The sequence below is a fragment of the Salmo trutta genome, chromosome 38 (assembly GCF_901001165.1).
Source record: "Salmo trutta chromosome 38, fSalTru1.1, whole genome shotgun sequence".
NCBI classification, from domain to species: Eukaryota; Metazoa; Chordata; class Actinopteri; order Salmoniformes; family Salmonidae; genus Salmo; species Salmo trutta.
This window is the reverse complement of record NC_042994.1, coordinates 14446712-14472183: the sequence shown is the minus strand read 5'-3', so window position 1 is coordinate 14472183 and position 25472 is coordinate 14446712. Positions and strand designations below refer to the sequence as shown.

The 25472-nt window shown below is 42.7% G+C and overlaps 1 pseudogene; it reads left to right on the top strand.

Moving 5' to 3' along the window:
- LOC115178649 (SEC14-like protein 1) overlaps positions 1–25472 on the top strand; it is a 115995-nt pseudogene that overhangs the window by 54687 nt on the left and 35836 nt on the right.

The following is a 25472-nucleotide window of genomic DNA, read 5'->3' as shown; positions in this document are numbered from 1 at the left end:
TGCCTTGGTGCAGTGGGGTTATTAACGCAGAGGCTGCGGAGTGTGCTCTTTAAAGTGAAATCTATCTCTAGGCAAGATGGAAAGAATGTGGAGGGTTCCTCTCTGAAAGGTGTGGGTGAGAGACAGACAGGGGGAAATTGATTAAGTGACAGAGAAATGGGGCGAGTGAGAGGAGAAATGGAAAAGAGAGGGAAGAGGGAAGGGGGAAAAAAGAGAGAATGTGAGAATAGGGGTGTTATCTGGCAGCTGTCAGGCTTATCAGATGGACGTGACTATGGAGCGAAGCCATGCAAGAATGTTTCTCAAGTGTGCTAGGGTGGAAAGCCATGGAGCTTCCCTCACGTAAGACAGGGAGCGAGAGAGTGGGAGGAATCTGTCTCCGTTTTTTGACGTCATAGGGTCGAATTTGGAAATGTAATGTGTATTGTACTTAAAAATCTGTGCATAGTACCTAAAATGTTCTCCAACCTCCTCTCTCTCGCTCCCCTCTAGTTGTTGGACGTGTCTGGTGGACCTCGAAGGGTTAAACATGCGCCACCTGTGGCGACCGGGGGTTAAGGCCCTTCTGAGAATCATTGAGGTGGTGGAGGCCAACTACCCAGAGACCCTGGGACGTCTGCTCATACTGAGGGCTCCTAGAGTCTTCCCTGTGCTCTGGACCCTGGTGAGACACTATGAAATACTATGGCTGGAGACTCCTAAAGGGCACCCTATTCCCTATATGGTGCTTATAGGGCATTAGATAAGATGCAATTAGGCATGATTTATTTAGGTGGGAGCAGTAGGGTGTTGACTCGTCCCACCGTCTCTGTCCTGTGTTCAGGTGAGCCCGTTCATCGACGAGAACACCCGTAAGAAGTTCCTGATCTACGCTGGTAATGACTACCAGGGCCCCGGCGGCCTGCTGGACTACATAGACAAGGAGGTCATCCCTGACTTCCTGGGAGGAGAGTGTATGGTGAGTCACTGTGTGGGGGTGCGTGTGTGTGTGGCGTCATCACCCAACATTGTCGTGTGGTTGCCATGATAACGTTTGTATCCCTTTTTCGTGTCTGTGAGCGTCTGTGCATGCATATAAATGATATTATCCTTGTGGAGCAGAAGGACATGTACTTTCTATGACGTTTTAGTTTCTCAAATGGCCTAATTCTGTGTGCAGTGTGAAGTCCCCGAGGGAGGCCTGGTTCCCAAATCTCTGTATCGTACTGCAGAGGAGCTGGAGAACGAAGACATCAGCCTGTGGACAGAGACTATCTACCAGAGTGCCAGCGTCTTCAAGGGAGCGCCCCACGAGGTGAGCCCCAACACAGTGCACCTCGGCTGGGGCGGAGCAGAGAGGACTCGAGGAGAGCGGGGCGACTGTGGCCTTAGCTGGAGCTTTTGAAGTCGTTTGTGGGGGGGAGAAGGAGAAATAAGTTCCTTGACCTACACTGCCACCCATTGGAGAAATCCTGAAAGTGCATTGAAAACTGATCTTCAGACATTTAGCCACTGTTCTGTCACAAATTGAACATGAACTTTGCTTTGAGAGGAATCTGCACCCATTTGTTCTTTTGTTTCTGTTACATAAAAGTAGATAGATGATCTAATCTGTTATAAAAGGAGCCATGTGGTAACTTGTCGGTAGAAATCTGCTGTCTTATCTCCCTCTGTCATCTGTTCTTTTCTCTCTCATTTTTTTTCAATCTCTTTCTTTTACTTCTACTCTTCTCATCCCTCCCCCTCCCTCTCCTTTTCTCTCCCCTCCCTCCTTCAACCCTCCTCATCTCCCTGCGTTCCCTCCCAGGTGGTGCTCGAGATCATCGACGCCGCCTCCGTGATCACCTGGGACTTTGACGTGTGTAAGGGCGACGTGGTCTTCCACCTCTACCACTCTAAGCGCGCCCCCCAACCCCCCCGCAAGGACCCCCTAGTGGGGCAACACAGCAGCATCACCACCCCCGGGGGGAACAACGTCCAGCTCATAGACAAGTCCTGGACCTTAGGCCTGGACTACAGCATGGTGGAGTCACCACTCACCTGCAAGGAGGGGGAGAGCGTGCAGGTCAGCACTGGAGCAGCACACTAGTTGTTCGTAGTATTGAGAAAGACATCAGGCATGCAGGTGGCTCTTTGTCAGTGCCTGAGAGAATCTCTTGACTGAATTAATGAATTAAGATTGACTCCATGAAAATATACTGGTTTGCGTATTACAGCAATGTTGAAACCAGTTGTTTAGTGTTAAGCGCGATTTTTTTTTTAAAATGCCATTCAATACTTAATGAATCTGATGTTAAGAACATTCAGATTGACAATGATTAAAACCTCTCATCTAATGCATCTCTCTTTCCGTCCCTCTCCTCTCCCTCTTTCCGTCCCTCTCCTCTCCCTCTCGCCGTCCCTCTCCTCTCCCTCTCGCCGTCCCTCTCCTCCCCCTCTCTTTCCGTCCCTCTCCTCCCCCTCTCTTTCCGTCCCTCTCCTTCCCCTCTCTTTCCGTCCCTCTCCTTCCCCTCTCTCTCCGTCCCTCTCCTTCCCCTCTCTTTCCGTCCCTCTCCTTCCCCTCTCTCGCCGTCCCTCTCCTCCCCCTCTCTTTCCGTCCCTCTCCTCTCCCTCTCTTTCCGTCCCTCTCCTCCCCCTCTCTTTCCGTCCCTCTCCTCCCCCTCTCTTTCCGTCCCTCTCCTTCCCCTCTCTCTCCGTCCCTCTCCTTCCCCTCTCTCTCCGTCCCTCTCCTTCCCCTCTATTTCCGTCCCTCTCCTTCCCCTCTCTCGCCGTCCCTCTCCTCCCCCTCTCGCCGTCCCTCTCCCAGGGTTCCCACGTGACCAGGTGGCCCGGGTTCTACATCCTGCAGTGGAGGTTCCACACCATGCCGGGCAGCGCCTCCACCAACCTGCCCCGCGTGGACGACGTCCTCGCCTCCCTGCAGGTCTCCTCACACAAGTGCAAAGTCATGTACTACACGGAGGTCATTGGCTCCGAGGACTTCAGGTTAGTAGCTGTGTGTGTGTGTGTGTGTGTGTGTGTGTGTGTGTGTGTGTGTGTGTGTGTGTGTGTGTGTGTGTGTGTGAGCTGATACCAAATGGGTCATCAAAGTAAATGTTTTTTTTTTTTTTAAATCGTACAATATTTTGTGTTATTATTGTATTGTATCATCACTTTTTTCCATTTTATATTTGTTGTATACAATGTTGACATTCATGTCCATTGTAGCCATTATGAAGTGCCAAGTGTAGGCTTCCCCTCCTAAAGAGAGAGACGTCCTTTTTACCCTCCACTCTTTCTTTTCAATGCGCTCCTGTCCTCTTATCGCTCACCAACCCCTCTTCCACTCCTTCTGTCTCTTCCTGTGAAGAACGGCTTGCTTTGACGTTCAAAGTTTGTAAGTGGTCCTGTGTTCCCTTAGCTTTGCATTGCGTTTGGTTGCTTACGAGAACTCCCATTTAACAGTTAGCGACAGCTCTGTAAGATGCTAGCATCCTGACCCTTCGCGTATGGCTTTATTTGAGCATTTCCTCACCAGCAATGCTAGGCTTTCTCTTTTGTGCTTCAGCTAGAGAAAGGCCACTCACACTCACTCACTCACTCACTCACTCACTAAGCTAGCTAGTCTCACCCTTGCTTGCATGAATGACTAACAGACACATGCTTTTTTTAGTTTGAGTTGCCTTCCTCCTTTGCCACGAAGGGCTACCTGTATTTCAGGGTTCCCTAACTGGTGGCTCGCGGGTGCTTTTATTTATTTTCATTGTTGGACATAAAAGAATGATTAAAGTGATTTTTAATTTAGGAAATCTGTTCAAGTATTTCCATGCATAATAGAGGCACGTGTCGTCATACAAATCTAAGTAAATGTAAAATGATTAGGTTTTAATTCAAATATGATGTCTGTTTGGGCTTCTTGCGGTCAATTTGCAGTCTACAAATGATTTGTAATTATGTTCCGGCCCCCCGACCATCTGCTCACAGCTGAATGTAGCTGATGATCCCAGCCGTGGGTTAGAAGAACCTATTTAGTGCAGTATGCTAAATGAATGTCACAGAGTGGATTCACCTCCGTTTGACTTGCTGCATGATCCACACTATTCGGCACTGGACTTGACAAAGCAGGAGCTTGAGCTGGGCATCATTAATACCAGACCAGGGATCAAATACTATTTGAAATCATTTCCTATGTGACAATAAAACATTTTTTTGTTTATACGTAAGCTGTGCTTGATTGAGCTTTCCTTTTGCAATATAACCAATAAACGAGTCCCACAAGTGCAAACCCCTCCCACCTATCACAACTAATGCAAACACTCAAAGAAATTGAAACATTTCATATAGTTTTTGCACCCAGGTCTGTTTTAAGCCTATTTAGTATGTAGTTCTAAAACCTTAGTTAGGCCAACAATAATAAAACATTGAAATAAATTAATCTAACCTTCTTTTTTTAACTCTCTCAGGGGCTCTATGACCAGTTTGGAGTCGAGCCACAGTGGTTTCTCCCAGCTCAGCCACGCCACCTCTAACCACTCCCAGTCCAGCTCCATGATCTCCAGGTAGGAGACTACAACTCTTGCCAAGGACTACAATTCTTCCTCTTCTGAACTACAAGTCCCAGCTCCTCCAGCCTTCACAGTCCACACTTTCTGCCCTAACCACCTCAAACCTGTACTACTATTTGTCAGTCACAATGTGGAACTGAAGCATGCTTGCACAACAGAGGTTAAAGAAAATGTCGGCGGTTGAAAAACTGAAAACAAAGACTTGTGATTTAAAGGGCTCCATTTTTCTTGCAGCAGGCCATGTAGATTTCTTCCCAGCTTTCTGCTGGGCTGCTGAACAGAACGTTGGCAGAACGTTTTCTGCTTGCTGAGACTTTGGTAGGTGTGGGAAGTGTCGCACCCATGGAGTGCAATGCCGGATCATGCAATTGTCACACTCATTTAAGGAGCTGTGAGACCGGATAAAAACCGGATGCGTCGTTACATATATGCATTAGAACACTTTTTACACGCATGCACACTTCCAAGGTGTTGGTGATACTGGATGCGCTGTTACATTAGAACATGGACACTTTATAGGTTTAAGAAACAGGATGCGCTGTTACATTAGAACATGGACACTTTATAGGTTTAAGAAACAGGATGCGTTGTTACCTGCAGACAAACATGCTCAAACATAGGAAGACACACAAACACATAGTGTATCGACACAAACCATAAACACACCTGCAATGACATGCAAAAATGCACAGTATTTGCCATATCACCAGTGGGGTTTGTCTCTACCTGGTGAATTGTTTATAGGTCAAGATTGGGGTAAAGCCGTAGCGAGGTATCGTTTAGAAGCAATAAGTAGAGTTCGAATTTTTACTATTGACATAATTACATTTCTATTTATCATAAAAATGTGTGTATGGAGGTTTGTCCTCATGGGTGCAATGTATAGGTGACCTTCCAGTTCCTGGGTGACTAGATGGACGGACAGACAGGCACATTTTCATTTAGCTAAACTTTCATTTGGAGAAATTGCCAGAAGAAATTGCCAGAGGTTATTTTGGAAATTGGAATTCACAAATGGAATTTGAATGAACACATTTTGAATGTGTTCGCAAATTAATCTACACATCTACTAGTCTCTTTTTGGCACGAGACACTTAACCAGTGATTCCTTTTAAATTCTTGAATTTAAATTACTCGGACTGGAATTTGAATGGATTCCGCCCCAAAATGAATGTTTCCCGTCTCTCCCTGACTGCAGGAATGAACCTGACCCGTAGCTTGGTGTGGTGTGCTTTTTCTAGCCAATGGAATGTCCCGAACTGTCAGGGTCACAGGTTGAATAGGTCAAATTGCTATTCTTTTTAGAGCTATGGATAAGGAGGAAGGAAGTGAATGTTTTTTTGTGGTGAAAGCTTAATCATTTGCTACTGCTCCATTCATAGAAATGTATTGATGCGTACATGTACTTGGGCTAGTGCTGGTTGGATTGTGGTTTCAGTGAGAGTGAAGTGTGTTGCTGCATGCTCAAATGGGGATATGGTTGGTTGGTTGATTGATTTTAGTTTAGGAGTTACCATAGTAACTACTCATGAGCCATTTGTTTGGACCATTTTAGCCTTTGTAACTAACCATGTATATAAGAAATGTATCTGCTTGGTTAGGGGACACCCCCTTTGCCTCGACTGAGCGAAGTGGACGAAATTGACGATGTTTCCATTGTAATGCAACGTAGCCATGCAAATAATGTTCTGTACAGCCACCTTGTGCTTCTAAAGCACCAAAGACCAGCCAACAACAAAAAACTCCATCTTCTAGTTTCAATGTTTTTGTTTTTTTGTCAAGCTAGTTTGGAGTGTTTTAGGGGCTGTTTTGTGAGCTTCAAGCTCACGGAAGAGATATTGAACTTTTCTACAGATTAGACTGTAGGGCTGTTTCAAAGGGTTGGTAAGCTTTTGCCTTGCAGTGCAAGCTGAGGCTCTCTCAAGACAAGCCCATCCAGCCTGGTCAGTGCCACCATGCTGCTGCTTGACGTCAGAGGGCCAAAGACGTGTTTGTTGATGGGCGTCGGATCTCACTCCCAAGGATTATCGGCCAATCAGGACCTGTCTGTTTTTAACAGCTTTTTGAGATGCTACTTTTTCAACGATGATAACGAAACCCAAGGTCAAAGTGAACAGTCTATAATGTACAGTGTGTGTCTAACTGGAATGCTTTGCTCACTGAGGAAAGGATCCACTCAGAACGAGGGCTATTCAGAATAAACTAATTTATTAAGTTAAAGTGATTGAATGGAATAATGAATAACTGTAAATGTCTGGAAGGGTGTCACCCATGTCGGGTCTGAGGATGTGTAGTTGTACGGAACTTATTTAACCTTGAAGCATGTCTAGAGATAGACTAGGATAGTTTCCTACTTTCCAACTCTTTATCAAAGGAAACTCATAATGTCCACAATGTGTAACATAATATCAACACAATGTGTAACGTGCTCAACGGTTCACCAAGCTTTAGAGAAAGGTTCCAGTCCTGAATAGGTCTTTGTTCCCTCTCACAGTCCTGTCATGTTCAATGTTAGTTTTTCTTCAGCAGAGTTGGAACAGTGCTTTAGAAGTGTCTCATTGTGTTGTTTTAAACCAGAGACCGATTTCTTCAGTTACCTTTCAGTTTCATCAGCTGACCTCAACATGGGGTCACTGCCACAACTGAAATGTGTCTGCTATGTGTCTGCTATGTAACCTGCTTTGCTCTACTTCTGTCAACCTTCACTTCTACTTATCTCATTTACATATGAGGGCTATTTCTGTCTTTGTCACCAACCATATCCAGATTTCTCCATTTCTCTCATCTAGCCTCCCTTCCTATAAGACAACGATAATGTTGCATATCTTTATTTCCCTTGAAATTCATGTTTAAAGAAAGAACTTTGAATTCATATAAAATAGCGCCTTTACAATTTTTCAAACCATTAAACTTGAATTATGAGAATGAAAAGTTGTCTTGTTTGTGTAACGTATCTTTTTACGTTTGATCCGGCTTCAACCTGCAATGCACGCAGCAATCTTAGTTTAAACTCTATTTGACTGTGTCAATGTGGATACATTCTGTATGTAGGTGACTTGAGCTATCTCGGACAAAATGATCATCAGAAAGAGTTGAACATTGAATGGATGAATAGCTGAACCGATGGATGGGATTACGTGAAAGCCGGGGTGAAAAGGTGAGTTTTTAGACGGGAATGGAAGATGGTCACTGAATTACAGGCAGATAGTATTCACTGGGGACCAGTTTGAAGCCTAAAATCTCACTTGAAAGTGCTTTCTTGGTTAAAAAAACAAAAAACAGTTAGTGTATGGTATTGAGGAGCTGTCCAAGGTACTACTGCCTAATGCCCACTAGGTGGCAATCATAAAATATAGAACAGAATATGCACAATCAAATCGAAATTGTATTTGTCACATGAACCGAATACAACCGGTGTAGTAGACTTTACAGTGACATGCTTACTTACAAGCCCTTAACCAACAATGCAGTTTTAAGAAAAATTATTTAAGTAAAAAATAAAGAGCATCAGTAAAAGAACAATAGCGAGGCTGTATATCGGTACAGAGTCAATGTGTGGAGGTACAGGTTAGTCGAGGTTATATGTACATGTAGGTAGAGTTGCATGTACATGGGACAGACCTGCTGTCCCAGACCTGCTGGAACCCTGACCTATTCACCGGACGTGCTACCTGTCCCAGACCTGCTGTTTTCAACTCTAGAGACAGCAGGAGCGGTAGAGATACTCTCAAAGATCGGCTATGAAAAAGCCAACTGACACTTACTCTTGTGTTACTGACTTGTTGCACCCTCGACAACTACTATGATTATTATTATTTGACCATGCTGGTCATTTATGAACATTTGAACATCTAGGCCATGTGCTGTTATAATCTCCACCCGGCACAGCCAGAAGAGGACTGGCCACCCCTGATAGCCTGGTTTCTCTCTAGGTTTCTTCCTAGGTTTTGGCCTTTCTAGGGAGTTTTTCCTAGCCACCGTGCTTCTACACCTGCATTGCTTGCTGTTTGGGGGTTTAGGCTGGGTTTCTGTACAGCACTTTGAGATATCAGCTGATGTAAGAAGGGCTATATAAATAAATTTGCTTTGATTTAGAGTTAAAGTGACTGCATAGGTAACAGAGTAGCTGCAGTGTAAAAGAGGGGTCTGGGTAGCCATTTGATCACCTGTTCAGGAGTCTTATGGCTTGGGGGTGAAGCTGTTCAGAAGCCTTTTAGACCTAGACTTGGCGCTCCGGTACCGCTTGCCATGCGGTAGCAGAGAGTCTATGACTAGGGTGGCTGGAGTCTGACAATTTTTAGGGCCTTCCTCTGACACCGCCTGGTATAGAGGTCCTGGATGGCAGGAAGCTTGGCCCCAGTGATGTACTGGGCCGTACGCACTACCCTCTAGTGCCTTGCGGTCAGAGGCCGAGCAGCTGCCGTACCAGGCAGTGATGCAACCAGTCAGAATGTGGGTCCACAAACTAAAGACAAGTTAGGATATGAACTGCATATTTTGTACAATGCATATTTTATGAGTCTGTCTCAGTTGTGTTTGAAAGACGGTACAAGTGTAACTGAAATGAAACTGCTACATGTGAACTTTCGTGTGACACTTGGTGTTTTCAAGATAATTGAGAACTCGGGAAAGACTAGGTTAAATTATAACGTCCGTGATCGTCAGTTCGGAAATCCAGAGCTCTAGAAAGATGCCCGAGTATCCGACTTGGAATTCCAACTTGGATGATCATTCAAAACGAATCCCAGTCGGAGTTTTTTTCACCAGTTTCCAGCTGTCTTGAAAGCACAGAAGTCGGAAACTTCCGAGTTCCCAGTTGTTTTGAACACGGCAAGCGCTGTTTGGTTCCGCCCATATGGAGAGACGTTACGAAACAATACAAGGTACGACCAAAGATATTTATAGCTAACCCAAGACAGTGCATCTGTGTCGTTTACAGTTGGAGCAAATGCATCATAGTGGGCAGAACATGCAAGGAGGTGGGCAAAGCCAAGCACGAGCTAGCGAGATCCTATTGGTGCGTTGTAGCATGTATTTGCATATTTTCGTTAGGGAACGCCTCCTCTGAAGTGCGCATGTGCACAAACTCAATTCGACGTTGCACTCCTAAACAACGCCCCTTTTTAAACGTTGGCAAAGCATCAAATCTATAAAAATGTGTGCACTATGTTCGTAACAGATTATAGTTTTGGGAACAGAAATGTATTGAGAGAAGATTTTTCAAAGATGAAAAAATTTGCAGAATGTCGGCCCAGTTTAACCTAGTTCCATCCTCTCACACTAGCCGCGACTGTACTTCCTCTCACTACCATATTTGGTGGTGAGAAAACGAACGCTTCAGTTTTATAGCCCCTGTGAAGTGTCTGAGTTTATCCTTCTGTCTGTGGTACAACCGTTCTTTTATACGTCAGTGTACAACACGGAAGAAGGTCTTCGCTGCAATAGTTTTACACTTCTGCTTGTTCACTTCGAATAACTACATGTCTATTCTTCCTCAAGAAGAATTGGTCAAGAAATGGGAAAGGTCAGACACGTTTCTCTTAATTTGAGACAAAATGTAAACTGTGTTTCACAGCTACGCGCAGCGAAAAGGAGCACGCGCTGCTCCTCCTCACCTGTGTCATATTGTCATTTGATTAGGACACCACAGACAGGTGTGACAGCTAGCTATCTAGCTAGCTCACATAATTTGCTAGCCCCCTGGTAGCTACACATACAGTGCTTTCTAGCTAGTTAGCTAGAAAGCCAGACATAACAAGAGGCAGAGCAGTTGTCTGGCACATGGAGCAGTGGCGGTCAGTGCCGTTCAAGATGAGGGAGGATGATTTTATTTTTTTTATATGAGCATGGCCTTATTTTTCTATTACAGCATATTGGATGAATGTCATTCATATTCCATTCACCCAGTTCATTGCAACAACAATATGTTTCGGCTACAACATTATATTCAAATTGTCCCTATACCCATCATGAGGTTGCTACAACCTAGCCTATGAATGAAAGTTTACAACATAGGTGTGCACATAGGTCGAGAGATACATTTGAGGTGACAGTGACATTCAATACCGCCTTGCACACACTTGCCTGTATCAAGCTGATGTAACAGTGTAGGTTCCGTCCCTCTCTTCGCCCCTACCTGGGCTCGAACCAGGGACCCTTGCACACATCAACAACTGACACCCCACGAAGCATCGTTACCCATCGCTCCACAAAAGCCGCGGCCCTTGCAACGCAAGGGGAACAACCACTTCAGGTCTCAGAGCGAGTGACGTCACTGATTGAAACGCTATTAGCGCGCACCACCGCTAACTAACTAGCCATTTCACATCGGTTACACTGATATAGGATGTAATTATTAGTCCAACAGTTGCAAGAGTTTCTATTGGGCAAATTCAAGTATGTGTATACCCGTTTCTTCCGTTTAAGCAATGTTTTTCAACAGAATCGGTGGAATGAATACACCCCTGATCATGCTGTATTCCTTCTCGCATCCATGCGCTCTCCTCCTCTCACCTCTTCCCTTCGCTTGTGGACTTCAATGCACAACACATCAGCTGTATGTGACCAAGCGAAAATACCTTTCCAGGCCAAACCGCTACACACAGCCTACATCGTTGTCACCATATTAGCTAAAGTAACATCATAGTCAGCATAGCTAATAGAACTAACGCGTTAATAAACCCGCTACAATCATTGCAGTAACGTTACAGTGTACAGTCAGTAAGCAGTTACAGTGACAGGCCCTGGTGGCAATAAATTAGTAAAACCCTGACTTGGAAGAGTTCCAGTGTTGTGTTGGATAGCCAGCTAGCTAACTAACACAGCATCCCTCTGTTTGAGCAGGGTGTTTCAGTAGGCTAAACTTGCCAGTTGCATTTGCTAGCTAAGTAAGTGAAACAGAAAGTGAAAAAAATGACTATCTCTGTATATATATTTCTTTCTTGCTTCTCCATTTTGGAAGAAATTCATTTGTTCAAAACTGTTCAACTACTCCCTTTGAGTCAACTACTCACCACATTTTATGCATTGCAGTGCTCACTAGCTATAATTTATGCTTTCAGTACTAGATTCATTTTCTGATCCTTTGATTGGGTGGACAACATTGTCAGTTCATGCTGCAAGAGCTCTGATAGGTTGGAGGACATCCTCCGGAAGTTGTCATAATTACTGTGGAAGTCTGTGGAAGGGGGTGCCAACCATGAGCCTCCTAAGTTTTGTATTGAAGTTAATGTACCCAGAGGAGGACGGAAGCTGGCTGTCCTTTGGCTACACAATGGTGCTACTCTACAGAGTGCTGTTGAGGCTACTGTAGACCTTCTTTGAAAAATAGTGTGTTTTAATCAATTATTTGGAGACGTGATTATATTTAGTATAGTTCTATCTTAAAAGGATAACTTTTTACATGTTTTACCATTTTTATTTTTATGAAATTCACTGACGAGGATGGTCCTCCCCTTCCAACTCTGAGGTATCTCATAACTTTGAACCAACTTCAATTTTTGACATTTAGCTAGCTAACAATTTGTTGTCCTCCCCATTTCAATCTCCACTGTCATGAGTCCACTAGCTACACAAGTTCAGTTCCACCCCTAGCCTTTTGGGGGCCCTACGGGATAGTTCTAAGTTTACTGGGGTGGGTGAGGAGGGTTGTTAAAATGTGTATGTTTTGTGTTTTTATTTAGGGGGGGGGGGCACAGGGTAGGGTAGTGCACAATGGTGTAAAGTACTACTTAACTAGTTTTTTGGGGTATCTGTACTTTACTATTTATATTTTTGACAACTTTTACTTCACTACATTCCTAAAAAAAATTATGTGCATTTTACTCCATACATTTTCCCTGACACCCAAAAGTACTTGTCCAATTCATGCACTTATCAAGAGAACATCCCTGGTCATCTCTACTGCCTCTGATCTGGTGATTCACTAAACACAAATACTTTGTTTCTGAATGATGTCTGAGTGTTGGAGTGTGCCCCTGGTTATCCGTATTAATAAAAAACACTAACAATTGTGCCATCTGGTTTGCTTAATATAAGGAATTTGAAATGATTTATACTTTTACTTTTGATACTTAAGTAAAATTTTGCAATTACGTTTACTTTAGATACTTAAGTATATTTAAAATCAAACACTTTTAGACTTTTACTCGAGTAGTATTTTACTGGGTGACTATCACTTGAGTCATTTCCTATTAAGGTATCTTTACTTTTACTCAATTATGACAATTGGGTACTTTTTCCAGCACTGGTATTGCATTTTATTCCCTGCTTTACAATCCCCATTTTGAAGGTTTTACTATAGAATTTCTTCCATATAGCCACATTTTCTCATCTGCTTCCCCTATCAAGGTGTTTTGGTACTTCCCTTATGAACCACGCTTTTCTGCATGCTTACTATACAGTCAACTCTATTCTGCCCTCTATACATAGTGACAATAGTGGTAGCTGGATTGTTTGTCCAGATCTACAGTAGGCTAACTAGCAATCATACCACACATAAAATCATTCAAAGCTGCTCCAATTTTCTATATAAATCCACAAGAACTTGGAGGAATAGCTGATAGGCAGCGGAGAGGCCAGGTCCAGCATTGCGCATGAAAAAACACTTAAGACACGCAGCTCAAAAAGATCACTACTGATTGTGTTTAAGCCATACAAATGTAATTGACTATATAACGGAGGCCCCTCTTCACATTTCTCCAAATAGTAAAAAAAGCAAACATAAAATAATGATTAATTTAATTCATATGCTGAAGCAGTCCATTTGCAATGTTTTTCCCCCAAAACCTTCCTAATTAAATGTTGACTGGAAAGTAGGCCTACCTGGCGGAATGATATCATGATAATTTGAAACAATGGGGTGCACATTTGTTTGGAATACTCAGCCATCATATGTGCAGTACAGAAACCTGACAGAAACACTGCTAGCCTAACAAAAAATGTACTGTGACTAACACTCGGTTGGGACATGCTTTCAATGGTGCTCTCCAACACCTGACACTAATATAGTGGATTGGGGGGTACCCTAACTGTGACTCAAACCCTGGTCCCTATGACTGTCATTCCAAAAACCATTATACTGTCACAATCCTCACTATATGAGCCATGATGAGGGTGGTAGGTAGCCTAGCGGTTAAGAGCGTTGGGCCAGTAACTGAAAACTCGCTGGTTCAAATCCCCAAGCCGACTAGGTGACAAGTCTGTCGATGTGCCCTTGAGCAAGGCACTTAACCCCAATTGCTCTGGATAAGAACATCTGCTAAATGACTCAAATGTAAAATGTAATGATACAATTCCTACCAAGTGGATTAACCCTATTAGCACGATCCATAGGGTGTTTGCCTTTCACGCCAGACTCGGTTTAACTTCCTTGTCCTGCCGTTTGCTACAATGGTGTTAGAAGTGGGATGGTGGCCGTGCCTTCAAGTACAGAGGGGGCAGTGTAGCAAACCTCACTATATGAGCCGCGTTACAATTCGCAGCAACTGGGTTAACCCTATTGGCACGATGTTTGTCTTTCACGCCAGCAATCTTAGTCTCTTGGTGAGGTTGTTAGGTGTTGTACAAAGGTTGTTTAGTATTATTACAAGGGGTGCAAGTTTAATTACATTTTTAAATTATGATTCTTGTTTTTTGCTGGCTCACTTTACATTTACATTTTTTTAATCCGTTATACAGTTAATTCAATTTGTATGGTCTTAGGGACATTATTCAAGTGAGTACAATTCTACTCTAGACTAAATTGTAGTGAAAATGTCATTGAAATAGTGGTGCAAAAGCTCTGTTATTTGAATGTTGAATTCCATTTGGATCAGTTGTGGGCCTACTCTCAGATCCTAAAGTCTAGAAAAGCACAGTACAGGACAGTCTGGCTGTATTTTTACTTCTGATACTGATGCTCTGTCTGTTGCTGATCATCATTCTCACAAGTCTTCCTATATAGTGAAGCCACATAGGACTATGCTCCCAGCTGGCCCTGTTATTCAGGCCCTGTTATTCAGGAAAGCTTAACGCACGTTCTGCCTCCTTTCCGATCTGAGTGTCTTTTCCTCGATCTAGAACCTAAAGCTTCAATATAGCCTACATATTTGTCATTTAACTTTTAAAATGTATTACCTTTTTTTGTGTGGTAGAAACACAACTAGTCATAATGTTTTCATCTGATTAGGCTACTTCGAAAGTCTCCTGTAACCTACCTGCGCACGTTATCCACACCACTCAAATATAATCCAGCATCCAAACTGCACACTGGCCATTCAATCAATGGCAAGAGACATCTGTTACAAAACACCTAAAGGTTTAATGGCATTCGTAGATTGTCAAGCCTTTCATACTGAGTAGGGAGGGATGTATTTTCTGTTTGTCCAGATTGACATACTCTATTTGATTGTAGTGTTGAAAAAGTAAACCAAGATGAAGTCGGTAATCGGTATGCAGTTATGCATTGCTTTTTGGTTGTGTGTGGTGCATTGGCACAGAAACCTGTTGGTGGGAAAAACGTTGCATATGTTTTATATACTATACTATATACTATAGTAATAAGTAGTAATAAGGCACAAGGGGGTGTGGTATATGGCCAATATACCACGGCTAAGGGCTGTTAGTGCGTGCATACAGCCCTTAACCGTGGAATATTGGCCAAATACCACAAACCCCCAAGTTGTCTTATTTCTATTATAAGCTGGTTACCAATGTAATTAGAACAGTAAACAGTGATTACATCTAATCAGCATTCAGGGCTCGATTATTATAGATATATCATACAAATGTACATCTGATTTCCCCTTGGCTAATGATTATTGCCTGCAGCCATCTCTGATCGTAGTGTAGTGAGGCAGGCAGGGGGAGAGAGAGCTCATTAGTGGTGGTCGGCAAACCCTCAACCTTCTGGCCCGTAGCCCTGCGTGGCATCGACTGTGCCACAAAACCATTTTGAAGTGGTCAATTCGATATCCACGTTTACTCGTTTTGCCATGGGGCAGAGACACATTTTTAAAGCTGGTTTCCTGCATGATTTATGTCATGTTAATGATGTCTGAGTGACTAACAAAATCAAAGGCGGCCCCCTGGAGGTCAGCACCCCTGTGTGACTGACAGAACAAGAACAGAAAAACTGCTGATGCACAACCAAAATGTGAAATTGCAACTTGTGTATTCTACTATTCTAACTCTCAACAGTACGTTGAGACCCAGACTGAGTTTCTGGGTCTCCGCTTGTGCTTGGAGCTAGCCCTGCACAATTTGGTACTTTAAACCCAATGAACTGTGCTCATGGAATATCACATATCAACCACATAACCATGTAAAAGGTCTGAACGTAGGCCTAGGTATCCTTGTTCAATACTGGATAGCCCTTGTGAGGTTCAGGTAGGGTTGTCTTGGGAGAACAGTAGCAAGTTACCCTATGACACCAGCAGAGGGACACAGCAACTGGGCAGGTGAGGTGAGACCTTTCTGCAAGAGAGAAGTTTCCTGCCAACAGTAACTCTGGAATGCTGCCAGTATCGGCTACCTCTCAGCCATTGACTTGTGAATCTATTGTGACCATCACTGATAATGGTATCATGTCCCATTTCCCGGCGCCGCCTCCTTGGTAGATTTGTGTCTGACGCTGGAGATGTAGAAGCCAAGCAGATGGTGTAGGGAGACCGGTGCTGTAGAATGCCTCATTACTACTAGAAGTCTTCATCCGCTGTTGGCCAGTCCAAATTTGCTCCCTACCTCTCCCCCTTGGCCACTAACTCTTTGCGGTTTTCTATCCCTCTCCTCTTTCTCTCCTAGTGAACAGGCCAGCCTGAGGCAGCAGGTGGTGGAGGAGGACACAGAGGATTGGCAGAGATGTCCCGACTTCACCGGGCTGGAGAGGGTTGGAGGAGTGGACCTGTCATTCATCAAAGGGGATGACATCAACGCCTGTGCCCAGCTAGTGGTGCTCAGCTACCCAGACCTAGAGGTAAGGCACTGACTCGGACCATTTCTATGCTAATGCTAACCATAGACTGGGTCTTAATACTATAAAGCCCAAACTGACCATTTCTATGCTAATGCTAACCATAGGCTGCATCTTAACGCTATAAAGCCCAAACGGACCATTTCTATGCTAATGCTAACCATAGGCTGCATCTTAATGCTATAAAGCCCAAACTGACCATTTCTATGCTAATGCTAACCATGGGCTGCTTCTTAATACTATGAAGTGGTTTCCTTTTCTCCTCTGACTCATAGGCACTGTTTGAGCATACTAGATGAAAGAAAGATGGTGTTCTTTTTGTATTTCACCTGAATAGCTATTCTGTATTAGTGTGGATCAAAGAAAGGAGACAAGGAGGTGACTTGAAGGTACTGACACACAAGCCATGTCTGTCCAGTTGTCCTAGCAGTTTGTGACCATGAGTCTTGCCTCAACTTTTCATTGCCTCTATTTTTCATTCTTAACTGTTCCGCTCCCTCTGTTGGACCCGACCCTAATTCTCCATCAAGGGCTGTCAACACATTCTAAAACACAACCCATCATAATTAATGATATTTGCCAGCTTGTTTTGTTGATATATGGACCAGTTTTGTTGTAATGTTATTATAGTAAGGCTAATTAAATGTTCCCCAGTCAGTGCAGACACAATAATTTACCCAGAGTCTCTCCCATTGGATTTTATTGGATTTATTCACAACACAGTGGTTTTTGCATCACAAGCCCATGCAGCTTCAGAATAGCCAAGAGCCACATTGAATTTTTTCAAATTGGCTACTTGAAGTTTAAAATAGTTTTGAATATCCAAGGATGAATATCTGAGTAATTTTCTGAATTATAGTAATTTGTGTGACATTCACATGACAATTAACATAGAAGATACTAAATAAAAATTCTGACAATGATGGGCATTTTAGCAGGAGTACAACACCTCCTCAATCAAATAAAATTGACTTGATAGAACAATGTGAAATAAATCAACACAATTTATTAAACAAAAAATACACTTGTGTAATACCTATTTCCCAACAAGTTAATCACAAATACTCTCAGAAATAATAACTTTTACTTATGAGTACAGTAGGCCCCATTGTGGAGAACTTCCTGCAAGCCCTGAAGAAAGATCCCTCTATTGAAACTGCCGATGTCTAAAACCTTGGCTCCTCCTCTCTCTTCCAGCCGGAGAAGATTGTCAAATTGGTCTTGGAACAGTGGCAAACCCAACACCATGGTAAATGGCCTCCTTGACAACATTTGTAACCCCATGTGACACAAATGCTCTGATCTTGTCATGACCAAGGAGGTCAGACTGAGCCAGCTGTTTTACCAGGAGGGTATTGTTACCCAAAATGGAGGGCTTGTCGCTAACATGTCCCCACATGACTTTCTGAGGCGTTGGGAAAAGGCAGAAGCAATTTCAGTGGATACATCCCTTGTAAAACTAAGGATCCTAACTACATTATAATGACCACATGTTCTCCAGAGCTCTGAACAAACTCTTCTAGCTCTTTTGAGAGCGGTTGAGCAGGCTTACAGTAGAAGCCATCAATGTGTACGATGTTTGGCATAGTTGGACGTGGAGACCCGAAAACAAAATCAGAGCGAATCAACCATAGGTCAGCTGAACGGAGCAATCTGTAATAATGAATATCTCGGCCAAAGTATTTATCACAAAAGCTCATCATAGTATAGATTGAACTCTACAATTTCATGGTAAACCATAATACCATAAAACATTATATTTCCGAACCGCTGTAAGAAATTCATATCCTCCGATAAACCTGATCTAAAAACTGGAACAAATGACTAGTGAGGGAGAAAGAGCAAAATGTGCCATACCAGCTGTGGTCCAACGAGCACTGTAAACTAAATGCAATCTAATATAATGTGCCAGCAAGACTCCCCCACCCCACGCAGGATCTGTGAGCACCATGTCATACCTCGCTTCCACAAGGCTTTTCATGAGTTCTTTATCCTCAAACATTGCTCTTACCATACCACACATACTTTCTTGAATCTTTGAAAGTAAACTCACCAAAAAAAGAAACGTCCCTTTTTCTGGACCCTGTCTTTCAAAGATAATTTATACAAATCCAAATAACTTCACAGATCTTCATTGTAAAGGGTTTAAACACTCTTTCCCATGCTTGTTCAATGAACCATAAACAATTAATGAACATGCACCTGTGGAACGGTCATTAAGACACTAACAGCTTACAGACGGGAGGCAATTAAGGTCACAGTTATGAAAACTTAGGACACTAAAGAGGCCTTTCTACTGACTCTGAAAAACACCAAAAGAAAGATGCCCAGGATCCCTGCTCATCTGCATGAACGTACCTTAGGCATGCTGCAAGGAGGCATGAGGACTGCAGATGTGGCCAGGGCAATATATTGCAATGCCCGTATTGTGAGAAGCCTAAGACCGCGCTACAGCGAGACAGGACGGACAGCTGATCGTCCTCGCAGTGGCAGACCACATGTAACAACACCTGCACAGGATCGGTACATCCGAACATCACACCTGCGGGACAGGTACAGGATGGCAACAACAACTGCCCGAGTTACACCAGGAACGCACAATTCCTCCATCAGTGCTCAGACTGTCCGCAATAGGCTGAGAGAGGCTGGACTGAGGGCTTGTAGGCCTGTTGTAAGGCAGGTCCTCACTAGACATCACTGGCAACAACGTCGCCTATAGGCACAAACCCACTATCGCTGGACCAGACAGGACTGGCAAAAAGTGCTCTTCACTGACAAGTCACGGTTTTGTCTCACCAGGGGTGATGGTTGGATTCGCGTTTATCGTCGAAGGAATGAGCGTTACACCGAGGCCTGTACTCTGGAGCGGGATCAATTTGGAGGTGGAGGGTCCGTCATGGTCTGGGGCTGTGTGTCACAGCATCATCGGATTGAGCTTGATGTCATTGCAGCCAATCTCAACGCTGTGCGTTACAGGGAAGACATCCTCCTCCCTCATGTGGTACCCTTCCTGCAGGCTCATCCTGACATGACCCTCCAGCATGACAATGCCACCAGCCATACTGCTTGTTCTGTGCGTGACTTCCCGCAAGACAGGAATGTCAGTGTTCTGCCATGGCCAGCGAAGAGCCCAGATCTCAATCCCATTGAGCATGTCTGGGACCTGTTGGGTGAGGGCTAGGGCCAATCCCCCCCAGAAATGTCCAGGAACTTGCAGGTGCCTTGGTGAAAGAGTAGGGTAACAACTCACAGCAAGAACTGGCAAATCTGGTGCAGTCCATGAGGAAGAGATGCACTGCAGTACTTAATGCAGCTGGTGGCCACACCAGATGCTGACTGTTACTTTTGATTTTGACCCCCCCTTTGTTCAGGGACACATTATTCAATTTCTGTTAGTCACATGTCTGTGGAACTTGTTCAGTTTATGTCTCAGTTGTTGAATCTTGTTATGTTCATACAAATATTTACACATGTTAAGTTTGCTGAAAATAAACGCAGTTGACAGTGAGAGGACGTTTCCTTTTTTTGCTGAGTTTATATCAACATGAGTATTTTGTTCACTGAATAATTTTTTAAGAAATGTATCCTCTGTGTGTTTTCGAAGGATTGTTTGCACAAAATATATAATGGAATTTTATCAAGCCCGCCTGTTGTTGAGATGCTTATTAAGGTGTAGAGCAAGGATGGGCAACTGGCGGCCCGGACCGCAGCCCGCCTTTTTTAGGCAGCGGCTAAATTTCACCCCCCCATGCCCAAAAGCCACCGTAATTTAAGAATGATTAAAAAACAACATAGACTAACTCTCTCCACACGTCATCCCTGGGGACATATCAAATACACCAAAACATCTCCGTCAATCAATAAATATTTTTATTATTTATTGCATTACCGCGTCAATTTAAAAAAAATGCCTCATTTTAAAAAATTCACCTCCATGATGACATTAATATTCTAGATTTTTTTTAAATATTCAGATCATTTTTAATTTATCATAATGTTCTTACCAAAGCAGGATAACTAAATTCCAGGACTCAGGAGCCTCTATACATCTTTTGGTTGACTTGCACACTAGATTTTATTTTTAATTAAAAAAAATAACTCACCCTGTTTAACCTGACAAGTCACAAAAGAATGAGGCAAAATCCCAACGACCTTGTCATCGACTTCAGGTAGATACCGTCAGCTCCAATGGATCCATCGCATGAGACCAAGGTATAGATCTCTGTTCAATGATTAACAAAAAATTGAACTTTGGAGCCAACTCAAAATGCCCAGATAGTTTTTCAGAGGCAAACTAAGAAGGCTGAGTGTGAATTAATCCATTTTGCAGTCCTTCTATGCTTTTATATAAAAAATGTATAGAGGTTAATTAAACCTCATGATCCGCATAGTTGCCTGGTTTGGCTTACATGGGTAAGCCAGAACACTGTAGCGAGAGTTGTGCAGGTCAGTGGAAAGATATTCTGGGTTAAACAAAAGGCTCTCCGAGAAATCTAGAAAGACCACACACGCAAGAGAGGGAAATAACATTTGATCAATCACATCTCCTTTTAACAATGAGTATGCAGTACAGTATTGACATCTAAACACAGACTCAGGTCTCTACCTCTCAAGACCAACAGAGCCGTTATGTTTTGTACCAGAATCAGTACGCCTTTAAAAGGATAGTTCTGTGAAATTACATATTTATATTTAAAAAAAGGAAAACCCGCACACTGAAAAAGACAGGCGACCGACCCTGACTTCACTGCTTATTTATTTTTCATATTTGCAGTGACATGATCGTAAGCACTTACCAGTCAAAAGTTTGGACACACCAACTCATTCCAGGGTTTTTCTTAATTTTTTCTATTTTCTACATGGTAGAATAATAGTGAAGATATCCAAACTATGTAATAACACATATGGAATCATGTAGTAACCATACAAGTGTTAAACCAATCAAAATATATTTTAGATTTTAGATTCTTCAAAGGAGCCACTCTTTGCCTTGATGACAGCTTGGCACACTCTTGGCATTCTCTCAACCAGCTTCATGAGAAATGCTTTTCCAACAGTCTTGAAGGATTTCCCACATATGCTTAGCACTTGTTGGCTGCTTTTCCTTCACTCTGCAGTCCAAATCATCCCATACCATCTCAATTGGGTTGAGGTCGGGTGATTGTGGAGGCCAGGTCATCTGATGCACTACTCCATCACTCTCGTTGGTCAAATAGCCCTTAAACAGCCTGGAGGTGTGTGTTGGGTCATTGTCTAGTTTAAAAACAAATAATAGTCCCACTAAGCGCAAAGCAGATGGGATGGCGTATCGCTGCAGAATGCTGTGGTAGCCATGCTGGTTAAGTGTGTCTTGAATTCTAAATAAATCACAGACAGTGTCACCAGCAAAGAACCTCCACACCATCACACCACCTCCTGCATGCTTCAACGGTGGAAGCCACACATGCGGAGATCATCCGTTCACCTACTCTGTTTCTCACAAAGACATGGCGGTTGGAACCAAAAATCTCTGATTTGGATTCATCAGACCAAAGGACAGATTTCCACCAGGTCTAATGTCCATTGCTTGTGTTTCTTGGCCCAAGCAAGTCTCTTCTTATTATTTGTGTCCTTTAGTAGTGGTTTCAACAATTCGACCATGAAGGCCTGGTTCAGTCAGTCTCCTCTGAACAGTTGATATTGAGATGTGTCTGTTACTTGAACTCTGTGAAGCATTAATTTGGGCTGCAATTTCTGAGGCTGGTAACTCGAATGAACTTATCCTCTGCAGCAGAGATAACTCTGGGTCTTCCTTTCCTGTGGCGGTCCTCATGAGAGCCAGTTTCATCATAGCGCTTGATGGTTTTTGCGACCGCATTGACTGACCTTCATGTCTTAAAGTAATGATGGAAAGTTGTTTCTCTTTGCTTATTAGAGCTGTTCTTGCCATTATATGGACTTGGTATTTTACCAAATAGGGCTATCTTCTGTATACCACCATACCTTGTCACAACACATCTGATTGTCTCAAACACATTAAGGAAAGAAATTCCACAAATTAACTTTTAACAAGGCATACCTATTAATTGAAATGAATGAAATTATACAATGACTATAAGGTTAGTGCAGACAGATTGTCAGCTTTAATTTGAGGGTATTTTCATCCCTATCGGGGGAACTGTTTAGAAATATCAGCACTTTGTGTACGTAGTCCCCCCCCATTTTAGAGAATGAAATCATGGTAGCATCCACATTAATGTAGAAGTGTTCAGAAACATGTTCTATTCTTATTTACAGTAAAAGTGACTCCAAAATGACACAATACATGATTTACCCTACATTTCTATTGGCCACAAAATATTCTGAAACACAACCAAAACAAACTGGAAATGCATCCAACAAGTTTGTAGTCACAAGATTGATGTACAGTGGCTTCAGAAAGTATTCACACCCCTTTACTTTTTCCATATTTTATTGTTTTACAGTCTGAATTTAAAATGGATTACATTTAGATTTTTTTTGTCCCTGGCCTACACACAATGCCCCATAATGTGAAAGTGGAATTATGTTTTTAGAAATGTTTACAAATTAATAAATGTAAAGCTGAAATGTCTTGATCCAATAAGTATTCAACCCCTTTGTTATGTCAACCATATTCAATATTTTCAAGCATAGTGGTGGCTGCATCATGTTATGGCTATGCTTGTAATTGTTAAGGACTGGGGAGTTTTTCAGGATAAAAATAAATGGAGTGGAGCCAAACACAGGAAAAATCCTAGAGGAAAACCTGGTTCAGTCTGCTTTCCACCAGACACTGGGAGATTAATTCACCTGTCAGCAGAACAATAAACTAAAACACATGGCCAAATCTACACTGGAGTTGCTTACCAAGGAGGCAATGAATGTTCCTGAGTGACCGAGTTACAATTTTGACTTAAATCTACTTGAAAATCTATGTCAAGACCTGAAAATGGTTGTCTAGCGATGATCAACAACCAATTTAACAGAGCTTGAATAATATTTTACAGAGTAATGGACAAATGTTGCGCAATCCAGGTGTGGAAAGCTCTTAGAGACTTACCCAGAAAGACTCTCAGCTGTAATTGCTGCCAAAGGTGCTTCTACAAAGTATTGGGTGTGAATACTTAAGGAAATTAGATATTTCTGTATTTCATTTGAAATACATTTGCAAACATTTCTAATAACATGTTTTCAATTTGTCATTATGGGGTATTGTGTGTAAATGGGTGATAAAAAAATTAATATTTAATCTATTTTGAATTCAGTCTGTAACACCACAAAATGTGGAATAAGTTGAGGAGGATGAATACTTTCTGAAGGCACTGTATTAGATATAACACAGGCATACGTTTATGCCGGTGTTTTCTGCTGTCTGTTCCCTGTGTCCACTACCAGCTGCTGTATGAGGACAGTCAGATGGTGACCCTGACCGCCCCCTACATCTCAGGGTTCCTGGCCTTCAGGGAGACCCCCTATCTGCTGGAGGCCCTGCAGCGCCTGGAGACCACCCAGCCCAGCCTGCTACCTCAGGTCAGGGTCTGGCCACTTTGGCATTGGAGATGTTACAGTTTAACTGACTTAGTTACCGTAATACTCAGAGAACCCTAATGTCTCAATTTAGTTGAAACTAAATGTCACTGACATGTCTCATACGGTCTGACTTCTGTTGAGACTTAAGGTTAGTACAGGTTCATTGATGTTGTTGGTTTGCTGGGTCCAACTGTTTAACTGTTCACCTCAGGGCGATATATCTCTGTGTGTTAATGCCTTTCTTTTCAGCTATCCAATACCCTCTATCTTCCTCTCCCACGATGTGTGTCCATAAGTCAGCTCTGTATCATCCATACCTTTCCACTCTCCTGTGTTAGTCACAGCCCACACAAATCACTCACTCCCACACTCCCACCTCAAGTCGGGTCCCTGTCCACACTCCTCCCACACAAAACACGCACACAACACACTCGCCGTCTTCTGCCTAACACATGCGCATTGCCCTCGTGGATTTATCACTGACATTTACCAATGGACACGGACAGACCAGTCCCTGCTGCTTTATTTACAGCTCCTCAAATTCTTTCTACATGACTTATGATTCACAGTAGAAATATGCCTGTACAACCACCTTGGCACTGTAAGAAATCAGTGAATGGGCGGTTGGCACAGTTCAATAAATTCAATACATCCATCCAACAAAATCTCACTAAGTCTTGTGAAAACTCTTCTTTAGTTAGCCTGTAATGAAGAAAGACCTCATGCTGTATAAGTACAAGGGACAGCAGAGAGCTGCTTTGAGACTTGCCCATCTCTCACCCGTTGCCTCTTTCTTTATCTGTCCCCAACAGGTGGTCTTGGTGGATGGGAATGGTCTGTTCCACTACAGAGGTGAGTAGTGGAACAGACGATCTCGGTCTCAAATGAAGACTGATTTGAACTGAGACCGAGACTGGATTCTCAGGCTACATACTGTCTACTAATAGCATTTACTATTTACTACTAACAGTAGCCTGTTACATACTGTCTACTAATAGCATTTACTATTTACTACTAACAGTAACCTGTTACATACTGTCTACTAATAGCATTTACTATTTACTACTAACAGTAGTCTGCTACATACTGTCTACTAATAGCATTTACTATTTACTACTAACAGTAGCCTGTTACATACTGTCTACTAATAGCATTTACTATTTACTACTAACAGTAGCCTGTTACATACTGTCTACTAATAGCATTTACTATTTACTACTAACAGTAACCTGTTACATACTGTCTACTAATAGCATTTACTATTTACTACTAACAGTAGCCTGTTACATACTGTCTACTAATAGCATTTACTATTTACTACTAACAGTAACCTGTTACATACTGTCTACTAATAGTATTTACTATTTACTACTAACAGTAGTCTGTTACATACTGTCTACTAATAGCATTTACTATTTACTACTAACAGTAGTCTGTTACATACTGTCTACTAATAGCATTTACTATTT